Below are 15,060 nucleotides of genomic sequence, written 5' to 3'. Positions count from 1 at the left end.
TGACTGGTCATTTTTACTTCCTGAAAATAAGATACAATGTGTTTTTGTTGTTTATTTGTTTGTTTTCTTGGGGGTGGGGTTCTTTTTAATTAATAGTACTTTATTTTCTCCCAATTACATGTCAAAACAATTTTAGAATTAATCTTTACAAGATTTTGATTTCTATTTTTCTTCCTCCTTCTCTCTTCTAAAATGGTAAACAATTTAATATAGATTATAAACACAACGTGCAAAACATATTTTATATTAGTTACAGTTGTAAAAAAAAAACAGATCAAAAGGGAAACAAAAGCAATAAAAAAAAATGAAGTGAAAAAAGGATGTTTCCATTTTCTTTAAGAGTCTATCAGTTCATTATCTGGATGTGGAGAGCATTTTCCTTCCTGAGTCCTTTGTCTCCTATCATTGTTTGGCTGAAAAGAGCATTGTTGTTCATCACATAATGTTGATGATATTGTGACTATGCTTTCTAGGTTTCACTCAATTCACTTTGCATCTATTCTTACAAATTGTGCCAAATTTTTCTGAAATCATTCTGTTCAACATTTCTTACAGCACAAAAGTTTCTGATCACACACACAGCTTATTCAGACATTCACAAGATGGACATCACCACAAAAAGAGTTGTAAATATTTTTGCTCATGTAGTTCTTTCCCCCTTTTTTATGATCTTTTTGGGAAGTGGACCAGGCAATGTGTATTGTTGGATGAATAGGATGTGCAGTTTGCTTGTTCTTTAGGCATAGTTCCAAATTTCTCTACAGAATAATTAGATCAGTTCACAACTCCACCAACATTTGTGTTAGTGTTTCAATTTTTCTACATCTATTGCAATATTTATAATTTCCCTTATTCATCATATTACCCAATCTAATAGGTGTAAGGTGAGTTGCTTTAATTTACATTTCTCTGATCAAAAGTGATTTAGAGTATTTCTTCCTATTCTTAAAAATAAATTTTATTTCTCCATGTGAAGACTTTCTGTTTATATCCTCCTACCATTTATCATGTGTGTAGTGATTTGTATTCTGATAAATTTAAACCAATTTTCTCTATATATTTCAGAAATGAGGATTCTAATTTTTGATACACTTTGATATCTCATTCTGTTTAATGGGTAAATTCCTTCCATTCATATTCATAGTTATGATCACTACATTTTTTATCTTCCTTATTTTTCCTCCTGATTACCATCTGATTTTTTCCTTTGAAAACATTTTGCTTCTGTCTATTACCTCCTGCTGTCTACATTCTCTTTTGTCAGCTGCCCCCCCATTACCTAATTTTCTCTCCTACTTTCCTGTAATGTAAGCTAGATTTTTATATTCAACTAAATGGGAACATTATTCCTTCTTAACCTCAATACTGATGAGAGTAAGGTTTAAGCAATGCCCATTGCACACCCTTCAATTGTAAAATTAAAATGATTTGTCTCATTCTTTCTGTTCCTTCTACAGCTAGTATACTATTTTTTTCTTATTCCTTATTTTTTTGCATTATTTTTATGTCATTTCTTCAAATTTATCTTATACTTGTATCCTCTATGTATATTTCTCCTAGCTGCATGCTTAATGATACACATTTTAAGAAATACAAGTATCATCTTCCTATGTGGAGAGGTCAATAGTTTAATTCCATTGAATCCCTTGGTTTCTTTTACCTTTTTAGGCTTTGAGATCTTGATATTAGAAATCAAAAATTTTGCTCAATTCTAGTCTTCTCCTTATGAAAAATTGAAACCATTCTATTTCATTGAGTTACTTAATTTCACTGAGTCTAGAGTGAAGTGAATAGAAACAAGAGAATGTTGTATACAATAATAATAAGATTATGTGATGCTCAATTGTGATGGACTTGACCCTTTTCATCAATGGAGTAATTCAAGGCAATTCAATAGATGGGATGGGAAATGACATCCACTCGCAGAGAGACAACTGTGGAGACTAAATGTGGATCAAAGCATATTTTCACTTTTTTGTTTTCTTTCTATTATATTTTCCCCCTTTTAAATCTGATTTTTCTTGCACAACATGACAAATATGGAAATATGTTTAAACTGATTGTACATATTTAACCTATATCAAATTGCTTGCTGTCTTGGAGATCAGGAAGGTCAAGGAAGGGAGGGAGAAAATTTTGGAACACAAAGTTTTACAAAAATTAATGGCAAACTATTTTTACATGTATGGGGAAAAATATAAAATACTGTTAAGGGAAAAAAATACATTTGAGGGAATCACAGAACGTCAGATTTGGAAAAGACTACCAGAACAAGAATTTCCTTGGGAACATGACTGATCAGCAGTGATGCAGCTTTTATTTGAAGTCCTTCACTGAAAGGGAATGTACATCTCTCTAAGATAGCCCATTTCATATCCCTAATTGTTACATAGCCCTATTTTTATCAAGTCTAATTTTTGCCCTTTTTTACTTCTAGTTTTTTCTTAATTCTACCTCTGGAGGCCAACTAGAATTTGTTTTCTATTTCTAAACCACAACCTTGCAAATTTTCAATGACAGCTTAACTAGCTCTTGCTAAATTATGACTCTAAGCTTGTTTCAACTTATCTTTACCTATCATCATCCCAAGGCTTTTAAGTATCCTCATGGCTCTTCTACTAGATACATTTAAATTAAAGAGGCAATTACTACAATAAATTTAAAAAAAAATTAAAAATTCCTGGGTAGTTGATTTTTGGTTGTAGTCCTAGCTCCTTTGCCTTTTGGAATATTATGTTCCCTGATCTCTGATCTTTTAATATTGTAGCTGTTAAATCCTGTGCAGTCCTGATTGTGGCTCCCTAATACTTGAATTGTTTCTTTCTGGTCACTTGAAATATATTTTTCTTGACCAAAATTTCTGAAATTCGCCTATAATGCAACATTTTTTTCATTTTATTCATTCTTTTTAATTTATTTTATTCTTTATGTCTTTATGTTTCAGAGTCATTTGCTTCCACTTATCCAATTCTATCATCTAAGCAATCCCCCCCCCCCCACTTAGCTTTTATACTTCCTTTTCCATTTGGCCAGTTCTACTTTTTAGGTAGTTGTTTTCTTTTTTTAAGCTGCTGACTTTCTCCCCCCCACCCCCCAATAATTTGTCTGCATCACTCTCGTTTCTTTTCCCGATTTTTCTTCTACTTCTCTTATATGATTTTAAGCTCCCTTTTAAGCTCTACCATGTTTTTATTCTAGGCTTGAGATCATGTGCCTTTTACTCCAAGGATCTGACCATAGGTATTTCTTCTCCTGCCTTCTATAGTCATATTTTCTTTTTGTTGTTATTGTCATTAATTTTTGCTATGCTGAGGGACAGAAGGAGTCCTGGTGATTATATTTACTTGCTTCTTCACATTGGGGCTCAGTATCTCCCACTGTTTTTTTCTAAAGTGGGGCTAGTTGCTGGCTTGCTGGAATGCTTCTTATCCTGTTCTGCATTCTAAGAAATCTAAGAAAGATCCTTTCTGCCAATCTTACAAGTTTCTTGTATTAAAAGATTGTATCATCTAATCTTTTTGCTGGTTCTGCTGTTTCAGGATTTGGGGGTACTGTAATTTTATGTTTGTTTTTTTAAGGTAAATATGAGTGAGATATAGCAGTTTACCTTTATTATTAATGTGCAATGATATCAGATAAAATATATCATGATTTAGGATGCAGATGACAAATCATATAATCAAGAAACATTTACCAAGTACTAACTCTATTCTAGGAATTGTTCTAAATGACCTATATAAACATTTTTTAAAAGGTTTCTATTCTCAAAGAGCTTATATTTTAATGTATGAGATAACATAAATATCTTTGTACATATAATGAAATACAGATATGATGTAAGTGCTCTATAGCTGCATATTTTGTATAAGCAATAATTTGAGCCATATTTCATTTCCATCTCCAGTTAAAATCTGAACCTGGAAAGTATGGGTTTGATTAAGCTGCTCCAGAATGGTGGGAGGAAGAGCTGAATTGTGTATTTCCAGAACAGAGAGAATATTGACATTTTGGAATATTGATCTATGTATTCATCACAATGGTGTTTAAATACCTATTATTGAGCTAAGAGCTTAAGGAGAATGAGGTGTTGTGGACAACTTCAATATTACACTTTCTTGCCTGTTAATTTTTAGGCTGGCACATAGTGATCCTGCAAACTTGAAGAAAGTAGCTCTTAAGCTTATTTGAGTAGATGATTCTATTTCAATGTCCCTAGTATCATAGTCAAATTTGACTAATCTGATCTCAGAATGATACTATTTCAGAAGAAATTGACTCATTAAAAAACTTCTCTCAATTCTATAAAGGGAAAACAAGTCTTTTATCCAGATAATAAATTATATTTTCCTTTTTTTCTCAAATAAATCTGAACATTATTAATCAATAGGTTCAGTGATGATGACTCTCTACATTTATTTCACATAGATATTTATAAATGGATATTACTTATTTTAAATGATACTAAGTCTCAGGAACAAATTTTCAAATGTGATCATGTATAAAGTCTTCTATAAATATTTAAATATATTAATTTTACCCAGAGTACCTAATTAGAGTATGATAAGTGACATGACCTGTGGAAACTAAAAAAAAAAAAAAAAAAAAAAAAAAAAAAGCACATCAGCACAGTTTGAGTAATTATATCTTGTCTTGAAAATTCTTCTATAATCCACATATAGGAAAAGTATAACAAATTTGGCATTGTATTTAAAGAATCATATTATATCAATAACACAGGAATATGACTATTATTCATTGTCATGTCAAAAGAAGTTATGTAAGTATTTTATAATGACAATTGTTTAAAATATTTTCTGTGAAAATGATATCTAATAATATCCTTGTTCTCTAACATCTGTTCTTACATGTGATGCTCTCTTCCAGGGAAAATAGCTATAATTTTGGAGCTAGAATCTACCTTAGCTATAACATTCATACCTTTCTTTCCCAGTCCCTGTTTTTATTTGTAGATATATAAGGTTTAAGTAAAGTCATACAATGAATGTATTTGTGTGAGAGGTAAGACTGGATTTGTAAGTTTCCTTTTTCTTCTCTACGTTAGAATTATTCCCACTATAGCATTCTAACTCTTCCAGTACAGACTTTAGTATTTTAAAGCTATATTGGGCTTGTTAAAGAACTGAACAAAAAATCTTGATTTAGTAACTAGTACTGAACTTGCTTTTATTGAAGTTTATAAAGCTGTACAAGTGGAAAGTTGCTTGAAGTTCATTCTGAAATATGGAGATTAGAGGGGCCCAAAAATCTGGGATTATATTAATTCAAAAAGCTAATAGAGATCAATTTTAGTGCTGGAGAAAATTTTCTTGGGGGGTGGGGTGGGTAATAGTTATTTTTGTTAAAACAGTGGTATTTGATCCCACTGGGCTAAAGAGAAAAAAAATATATATATATATATATATTGTTAGGTTGGGGTGGATAGGAGAAAAAGAAACTGAAGAGTCAGAAGGTAATGATCAGTGAAGGCTCCTAGTACCCAGGTTCCTAGTAACTCCAAAGATCTATATTCTTTTTGTTTTGTACTTGAATCCATATCACTCAGTAAGATGTCATATACATTACTAGTGCTTAATGGCTGGTTTATATTTATTTAGGAAAAGGACAGACTGGGAAAGAAAGAGAAACTGGAAATGAGTTTTCATTGAAGTCATGTAGCAAATTCTCATGTAGCATGAATTCTCACTTGTCAGGAACACAGTAAAAGAGATGGTTATTGTTTAGGTACAACATGATCTTCTCCTGAGAGGTCATCCAAATCTAATTTTCTGACTCTCTCATTCTGGGATTTCATGATCTATACTCATAAGAGAACTAATACTCTAAGACTACAAATTCTACAAGCAACATGAATAAAACACATTGGAAATAATGAATAATCCAATAAAGAACTGTACTTAAAATTGCAGCAACTAAATGGATATAGTTTTTAGGAATAGTCGGAGAAAATATTTAACATCTAAATAAGCTTAATATGTTGACTGTTTTTAAAAAGTCATTTAAAACTTGATCTATGCTTGCACATTTAATTCTAGCCTCTTAGCAATAACAATGGTAAAAAGTTATGTTATTTAAGCTGTATTGAAAATAGCATTAATTTATTACAATCAAGGAAGCATTCCTGCTGTTTAGGCATTATAATAAAGCCCAGTTCCACATCTTGCATTTTCATTTGTAGTTTTTACTGGAATAAAAAAATTGGTGTAGTTTGGTGAATGCATTCCATTAACAATGAATAGGTTTATATACCACAGCAAAATTATGCTTTAACAATAGAAATAAATCAGATCACTCAATAGGCAGGACCAAATAAACAAATGCTTTGTAAAGATGTTCCTGAATATGTCAGAGCTATATGAAAATGTCCATGTGTCATAAATGGTTTTTTTTTTAATATAATATGCTTCTTAAGTTTAGGTATTAGAGTTTTTATCCTTCCACTTATTAATACAACTTAACCCTCCTTAAATCAATGAATATCATAAAGTTTAAAAATGTATCAACATCTAGGAATTAACCTTTGAGTAATCTCCATTTGCTTCATCATAAATTGATTTAAGGTGCTCTAGACAAGAGCAGACTTTGGCCAATTTTATTGTTATTTACATTAGATATTGGAATGAAATGTGATACTGGTAGGCCATTCAACAGTTTAAAAAAAGAGAGAGGAAAAGAAGAAATAGGCATTTGTACAGGACCTACAATGTGCCAGACACTGCGCTGAAAACTTAAAAAAATTACTTTTTCATAACAACCCAGTAAGATAGTGGTATCATTATCATCATTTTATAGTTGAGGAAACTGAGACAAACAGAAGCTAAGTGATTTGACCAAAGTCACATGGATATTATTTGTCTGAGGTTAAATGTGTAAAATGTGTAACAATTTCTGGAATAAGAACTCACTATTTGACAATTACTAGGAAAATTGGAAAAATATTATGGAAGAAACTAGGCATTGTCCAACATTTAACACACTATACAAAGATAGAATCAAAATGGCTTTATAATATTGACATAAAAATTAATACCATAAGCAAATTAAGAGAACAAGGGGTAGTCTATCTATTGGTTCTGTGGAGGAGAGAGGGATTTATGGCCAATGAAGAACTAGAGAACATTATGAAATGCAAAATGAATAATTTGGATTACTTTAAATTAAAAGGGTTTTGCACAAACAAAGCCAATACAACCAAAATTGGAAGGGAAGCAGAAAACTGAAAGAAAATTTTTGCAGAAATGTTTCTGATAAAGGCCTCATTTCTAAAATACATAGAGAACTGACTCAAATTTATAAGAATACAAATCATTCCACAACTGATAAATTGTCAAAGGATATGAACACATAATTTTCAAATGAAGAAATTAAAGCCATGCTAGTCATATAAAAATGTTCTAATTATTGATTAGAAAAATTCAAATTAAGACAGTTTTGAAGTACCACTTCATATCTCTTGGATTGGCCAAGAGGACAAGAAAAGATTATGATAAATGTTGGAGGGGATGTGGGAAAACTGGGATAATATTACATTGTTGTTGGAGTTGTGAATGCATCCAACCATTCTGGAGAACAATTTGGAACTCTGCCTAAAGGACTATAAAAGTATACATACCCTTTGGTTCAGTAGTCTTAATACTGGATCTATAATTCAAAATGATAATAAAAAAGGGAAAGGGATCTATAGCTATAAAAATTTTCATAGCATCCCTTTTTGAAATGGCAAGGAACTGGAAATTGAGTGAATACCTATCAATTGGGAATGGTTGAATAAGTTATGGCAAATTAATATAATGGAATATTATTGTTCTACAAGAAATGATAGGCTGTTGATTTCAGAAAAGACTAAAAGTGATTGCATATATTTAACCTTTATCAGGTTGGTTGCTGTTTTGGGAAGGGTAATGGAAGGAGTGAAAAAAAATTAGGACACAAAGTTCTGCAAAAATGAATGTTGAAAACTATATGTATTTGGAAAAATAAAATAATATTGAAAAGAAATTTTAAAAATAAAATTGTGTTACTTTCTCTGTTTTCCTAGAAGTAAATATCATTTCTTATATTCATAGTTTTCTTGAATTGTTATTTTTAAAATGTGTGATATTTTCATGAACATTTTTTTATACAATATAATATGAAAAACTGCTTAACTTCATAAATGTGTACAAAAAGGAGATCAAAGGAAAACCAAAGAAAAGAACCTCTCTACTCAAGTGATTTATGACATTATAGATGACCCAAATCATAGCACAATCAGTTAGCAAAATTGATGTTTCTAATAACACATTTCAACAGGTATTCCAACTACAAAATATGTTTGAATTTGTCGAGTCTACTTCAACACCCATTTGTGTTAGGAAAATATGCACTTTATTGAGAGTTAAGAATTCTCATCTAAGTGCTCAGATTTTCATAATTTTAAAATATAATGAAAATGACACCTTCTTTCACTTGTTCAATAAAAAACAGAGAGTACTGGACATCACAGTAAATGTCTGAATCATTCACATGAAAACATGCAATTTTACCTGTACTTTTTGGCAGTTGAATGATAACTAGGCACAGAATTGCCCAATAATTAGCCAGCCATATCTCAAAAATATATATAGACAAAACAACCATGGCTGTCTACAATTTGATTGCATCTCTAATAATTATAGTAATTTAAATATAGTGATGAACAGAGACTGTATTTCATGTCAACAAGACATTTCTAATATTTTTAATATTGAATATTTTTAAGATGTGATTTCTATTGATAAATTCATATGTATTAATTTGTTGTCCAAATGAAAGATATGAAGGGAATACTACATTGTATATAAAATTTAGTAAATGTAAACATATATTTGATTTATATATACATATATGTTTAGATAGATATATATGTATGTATATACATATACTATGAAAGCGTGGATCCTTTGAAATCTATCCATAGATTCCTAAGGTAATAGACCTTCAAGGTAAGAATGCCCATATTAGAAGAAATTGAAGTTGACTTAAATTATGAGGCTAAAATGCCAAATTGGGTAGGTCCAAAATGTGGTTACTGAAATTTTCTTCAAGGCACAATTCTTAGATACACGGAGAAGTGAGAGCATTGATTTTTCCTGGTTGAATGGTTATATGTAGCTTATTTTCTAATCTCCCATAGGAAGGATATCTTCCCACTGTAAAAAGCAGACAAACTAATAAATGAAAAAACAGTAACAACAAAGTATCTACAGATATCTTCAGAAGTATCAGCAAAAGAAAAAGACTAATCTTCCTCTGCAGTACTCATCCCCTACTTCAATGAGATTATTACTGTTCTAATCATGTACCAGAATGCCAAATGCAAAGCCGTGTCTGATTCAGGTCATTCCTTTGTCAATTTATATTTTGGAGCAAATGAAATAATTGTTTGTAATCAAATAAATAAATATATACATATTGAGGAAACTGAGACAAACAGAAGCTAAGTGATTTGACCAAAGTCACATGGATATTATATGTCTGAGAGTAAATGTGTAAAATGTGTAATAATTTCTGAAATAAGTACTTACTATTTGACAACAATTACTAGGAAAATTGGAAAATATTATGGAAGAAACTAGGCATTGTAGTAAAGTAGTAAAGTAGTAAAAGAATATTCATCAAGGTCAACCATCTGGGATACACTAAATTGAGTATCAGTTGAGGGAAGCTCCCTTTCTTGAGTTACCCATTGCTGTCTCCAGATGTGTTTTAGAAAATAGCAGGAGCATATTAATGGCCATTTTCTATTAGGTTATCAAGAAACTATTTCAACAACATGAATCTTTAGTCCACTGAGTCAACAAAAATTTAAGGATTTTCTTAATACCATGAAAATAGCCAGATTTATTTATACTTATTCTGCTCAGTGAAATCTTTGCAAGCTTGGTATATTCATCCCCCAATTTATCACTAGTTTGAGTTCTGTCAGTTACCCGCAAACTAGTTTAGCTTATCTACTGAGAAGGTTCATTGAGTATGGCCACTGAGCTTCCAATAGTTTCTTGGAACTCCAGTTCTTTGTATAGTTTCCCCCCCAGTTTATGTCCTCCCTTCTAATTTTGTCTGCATTGGTCTTGTTTGTACAAAAACTTTTTAACTTGATATAATCAAAATTATCCATTTTTCATTTCATAAGATAAAATATACCTGTTGTTCTTTGGCCACAAATTCCTTCCTTCTTTTTTCTTCTTCACAGATTTGAGAGGTAGACTATCCTTTGTTCTTCTAGTTTGCTTGTAAAATCACTCTTTATGTCTAAACCATAAACTAATTTCTAATTTATCTTGCTACAGGGTTTTAGTTGTAGGCCAATGCTTTGTTTCTGCCATACTCCATCCCAATTTTCCCAACAATTTTTGTCAAGCATTTGAGGTTTTTGGGTATATAAAACGCTAGATTACTATACATTCTTTGTATTTTGTCAACTTAACTTAATGAAAATTGCATAAAAGTTGAACACCAAAGGTAAATGAGCAGCCATGAAAAGAGTAGCTTGCTCTTGGCAAGCTCTCATACCAGAGGTGGTAGTGCACCTTGAATACCATGCATTTGTGTTGTATAAAAGGAGAAAGGCTTAGGAACCCTCTTGATAAGAATGGAAAAATTCCTAATGGATTTTTCTACACACACATACATTGTTAATCTATTGTCCCCTACTTTTGACATCTAATAATGCTTTTTTATGTTACTTAATTTTTTAAAGCCTTTTGTTCAAAATATATGCTTACATGATTTTTAACTTTCATCCTTGCAAGACCTTGTGTTCCATTTTTCCTCCTTTCCTTCACCGCTTCCCCTAATTGGCAATACATTAAAACTATGTGATTATTCTATACATTTTTCTATACTTAAGATGTAGCACAAGAAAAATAACATCAAAAAGAAAAAAAATGAGGAAGAAAACACAATGCAAATCAAAAACAAAAAGAGTGAAAATATTATATCATGATCCACACTCAGTTCCCAAAGTCTTTTCTCTGACTATCGATGGCTCTCTTCATCACAAAATCATTGGAACTGGCCTGAATCATCTCATTGTTGAAAAGAGTCACATACATCAGAAATGATCATCATAGACTTCCAGCCAAGATGGCAGAGAGGAGGCACACAGCTGCATAAGCTCCATGTTTTCTCTCAGAATCCATTTCATTGCAAGCCTCTGAATTAATGCTTGACTGAAAAAAAAAAAACCCACAAATAGTTACCAAGAGAAGATATCCTTGAAATTCACGAGGAAAAGTCTGTTTTTGCTTGAGGGTGGGGACAGTTTTAGATCGGGCACAGGCTGAAGGCAGGCAGCTCAGAGAGAGAGTACAGGGGGCAGCTCACAGCTGAGCAGAATGGAGGGGGCTGGGGTGTGATCTCAGCCATCTCTGTGGGGGGAGCTTTGCTACAGGATTGGATACTTTGCCCTGGCAGCAAGCCAGCAGCCCAGCAGAGAAGCTAAAAACACTGGGGGTAAGGGGAGGTGTGAATAATACAACCCCAAACAGCTGGAGTCTCTTGGGAGCTGGCCACCCCTCCCCCACAGTGTCTCAGCAGGTTCTTGGAGTCTCAGAGCCCAGGCCCAGCACAGCCATCACTGATCTGCTAGTGCCTCTCTACTGCCCCTGCAGTCTGTAGAGGAAGCTCGGTAACAGCACCCAGCACCTCCCCCAAAAAAAGTAGATTCCATTTGGGTTTTTTTTCTTTTTTTCTTTGTTAGTTTGTCTTTGATTCTTCTCTGACAAAATGAGCAAAAAATTGAAAAGGACCTTAACCATTGACAGCTTCTATATGGATAGAGAGCAGACTCTAAGCCTGAGGAAACTAAAAACAGACAGTCTCCAGGTGAATCCCCAAAGGAGGAGATCATCTGTTCCTCAGCACAGATGAATCTCATAGAAGAAATTAAAAAGGCTCTCACAGGGGAGCTAGAAGAAAAATGGGAAAAGGACAGGGAGGCTTAGCAAGAGAGTCTGGAGAAGTCATCCCACTCATTTAAAGACAGAGTGGATAAAGAAATCAAATCCTTGAAAAATAGAATTAGCAAACTGGAAACAGAAAATAGCTCTCTAAAAAATAAAATTGATGAAATGGAAAAAAATTCTGTTGGAATCCTTACTAACTGCTAACTAATTAGAGTTGATCTAATCTTACAAGAAGATGTTTTGGGCAGAACCTGAAACAAGGTACTAAGTAGAACTACCCATAATCCCTCTCTCTGGAAGGAGCATAAATAGGCCAATGGGCCAGTCGGAGAGTTCTGGAGAGGAAGACGCTACAAGTCAAGATTTCACCGGAATGACATGAAGACTGGAGCTGGCTGGAGGCTGAAGAAAGCAGAGGCAGAGGCTAAAGGACCAGACCTTTGGATTTAAAGACATTTGGAGAGAGCTCTTGGAACCAAGCAGAGAGATAGGCCTCTAAGCTAACCGGGCTATATTGGAGATAATAAAAGATCTGAACTTATATCACCTGGCTGCTTTTTGAGAAGAAAAAGATTACAACATTTTGGCGCCCGAACAGGGACAAACAGACCCCCTCAGTGGATTTCAGTGGAAAAGCTACGATCCTGATTCAAGTGGAAAAGCCTCTGATCCTGATCCAGTGGAAAAGACTTCAACCCAGAAATTAGGGTGAGTGCAACAAAGAAATTTTGTTAGAAGAGTTAAAGTAGAATTTCACCTAAGATGGGACAGATATTTAGAAAACAATCTGTTTCTGTTCAAGGAAAATGTTTAGAGAGCATTATTAAAGTTATGGAAAGCCAAGGTTTAATTATAAGTTTACAGCAAATCACTGAATTTTTACAAACTGTAAAGGACATATGTCCTTGTTTCTCTCTTGATAAGGAATTAGATCTAAGTGAATGGAAATTGGTTGGAGAGGATCTTTGTCAATTCTATGACAAAAATGGGTCTAACTCAATAATTAATACATATAATGTAATACAATTGGCTATAAGAAGTTATTTAAGTGATAGAATGATGAAAAGGAAAGTACAGGAGGAAGAAATGCCAACTTTACTAGGTGAAAAGGAGGACGAATCAGATGAGAATGGAGTTAATTACAATTCTGAGTATGATACTTCACAGCAGGAGGAATTAGGTGATTCCACATCTCATGACCCTCCCCCCGCAATTAACCCTTCATGGGTGGAACAAGGGGGAGGGAGAGAGACAGAAACACAGTCAGCTTCTCCTGTAAAGCAGAATTTGACAAGATTAGAAAAAGCATTAATTAAAGCAAAAAATGAAGGAGAAGATATATCTGATTTTATAAATGCATATCCTGTGATTGAAGCGCTCAACTCCTCAGGTCAAAAAGAGAGAAAATACACTCCTTTTAATTTGGGAAAAATTAAAGATTTGAAAAAGGGTTGCACTCTTTATGGGGCTACATCATCTTATGTGAAGATGTTACTGGATAATTTGTCTAATGAAATCCTAACCCCGAATGACTGGAAATCCATAACAAAAACTTGTCTAGAACCGGGACAAAATTTATTGTGGCTTTCGGAGTTTCATGAATTATGTAGGATTCAAGCCCAACGCAATAGGCAAACAGGAGCTATTGTAAAAGTTGCTTTTGACCAACTAACTGGAGAAGGTCAGTAGGCAGAGAGTTCAGAACAGATTTATTATCCATAACAGTGTATGAGCAAATTTCTAAGGCTGCAATAAAAGCTTGGAATTCTCTCCCTGGACAGAAAGATGGAAATAATGCTTTCACAAAAATAGAGCAAGGTCCCAATGAACCTTTTGCAGATTTTGTGGGACGTTTACAAACAGCTGTAATAAGAACCATTGGAGACAATGCAGCAACAGAAATAATGACTAAACATTTAGCTAAGGAAAATGCCAATGAGGTTTGCAAAAGAATTATATGGGGGCTAGACAAAGATGCTCCTTTAGAAGAAATCATGAGACGCTGTGCCACAGTGGGCACAAATGCTTATTATGCCCAGACTATGATGAACATGGAAAGACAAAGTCCTTCTTGGCAGAGGAATTCTAGAGAAACTCGTCGATGTTTTCAGTGCGGAAAAATTGGACATTTGAGAGCTCATTGTAGATATGGAGATAGAGTGAGAAGACAGGGTGAGAGAAAACCCAAAACCCATGTCCAAAATGTAACGGAGGCTTTCACTGGGCTCTAAATGTATATTGACCCAGAGGAATGAGAGGCAGGGCCCAGCTCTAAAGTATCAATCAAAGGACAGGTGGGGCATGATAGCAGCTGAGGTTACACCCAGAGAGACTTTAGAAATTCAAGATTCTGATGTCATCAACCAACAGAAAAGCAATCAGGATTACAGTTGGGAAGAATACAGGCCTTTTAAGACAACAAGACAATATCCAATGCAAACAGCTCCAATGTAATTACCAGATGATGAGGAGAAATCCCAAATTTGGTAAATAGAAGGGAATTAGATTAACTGCTTGGGGAAGAGGATCTGCTTATATTTCCACAGATGGAGAAAGAATCAGATGGCTGACTATGAAACTGTTAAAAAGACTTTTAAAAGCTTCAGGAATCATTGGATTTCCTAACACAAGATGAAACTGTTTTACTTCTTGAAAAACCAGCAAGAATCATTGGGTTCCCTGAGATGAAAAATTGTTGATGAGACTTTTGCAGTACTTCAGGGCTTACAGGAACTATTGGATTCCTGGCACATGAACTAATGGACAATGGAATCCTATTGGACTGTTTCTAGGACTTATGGACATGTGTAAATTTTTAGGTTGATTCATGTTGTTACATTACTACTAGCCTGTGTTATATTGCTATGTACTTATGTAAATTATGTATAATGCCTCCCATATTGATGGATTTATGTATACCATGTATATCTGTTACAAAGTTCTGGCCCATATTGATGGATTTATGTGTACCCCCTCAGAAACCCCCTATGTTTTAAAACAAAAGAAAGGGGGAGATGTTGGAATCCTTACTAACTGCTAACTAATTAGAGTTGATCTAATCTTACAAGAAGATGTTTTGGGCAGAACCTGAAACAAGGTACTAAGTAGAACTACC

General features: G+C 33.5%; 1 non-coding gene across 1 annotated transcript; it reads left to right on the top strand.

Moving 5' to 3' along the window:
• The first annotated feature begins 10,586 nt into the window (after positions 1-10,586).
• On the top strand, positions 10,587-10,717 carry LOC127563677 (U6atac minor spliceosomal RNA). The gene has a single exon (XR_007954114.1). It is a non-coding gene; the product is annotated as a U6atac minor spliceosomal RNA (small nuclear RNA).
• Positions 10,718-15,060: the final 4,343 nt, after the last annotated feature.

Source organism: Antechinus flavipes, chromosome 4 (genome assembly GCF_016432865.1).
Source record: "Antechinus flavipes isolate AdamAnt ecotype Samford, QLD, Australia chromosome 4, AdamAnt_v2, whole genome shotgun sequence".
Classification (NCBI taxonomy): Eukaryota; Metazoa; Chordata; class Mammalia; order Dasyuromorphia; family Dasyuridae; genus Antechinus; species Antechinus flavipes.
This window is presented reverse-complemented; position numbering and strand designations above follow the sequence as displayed.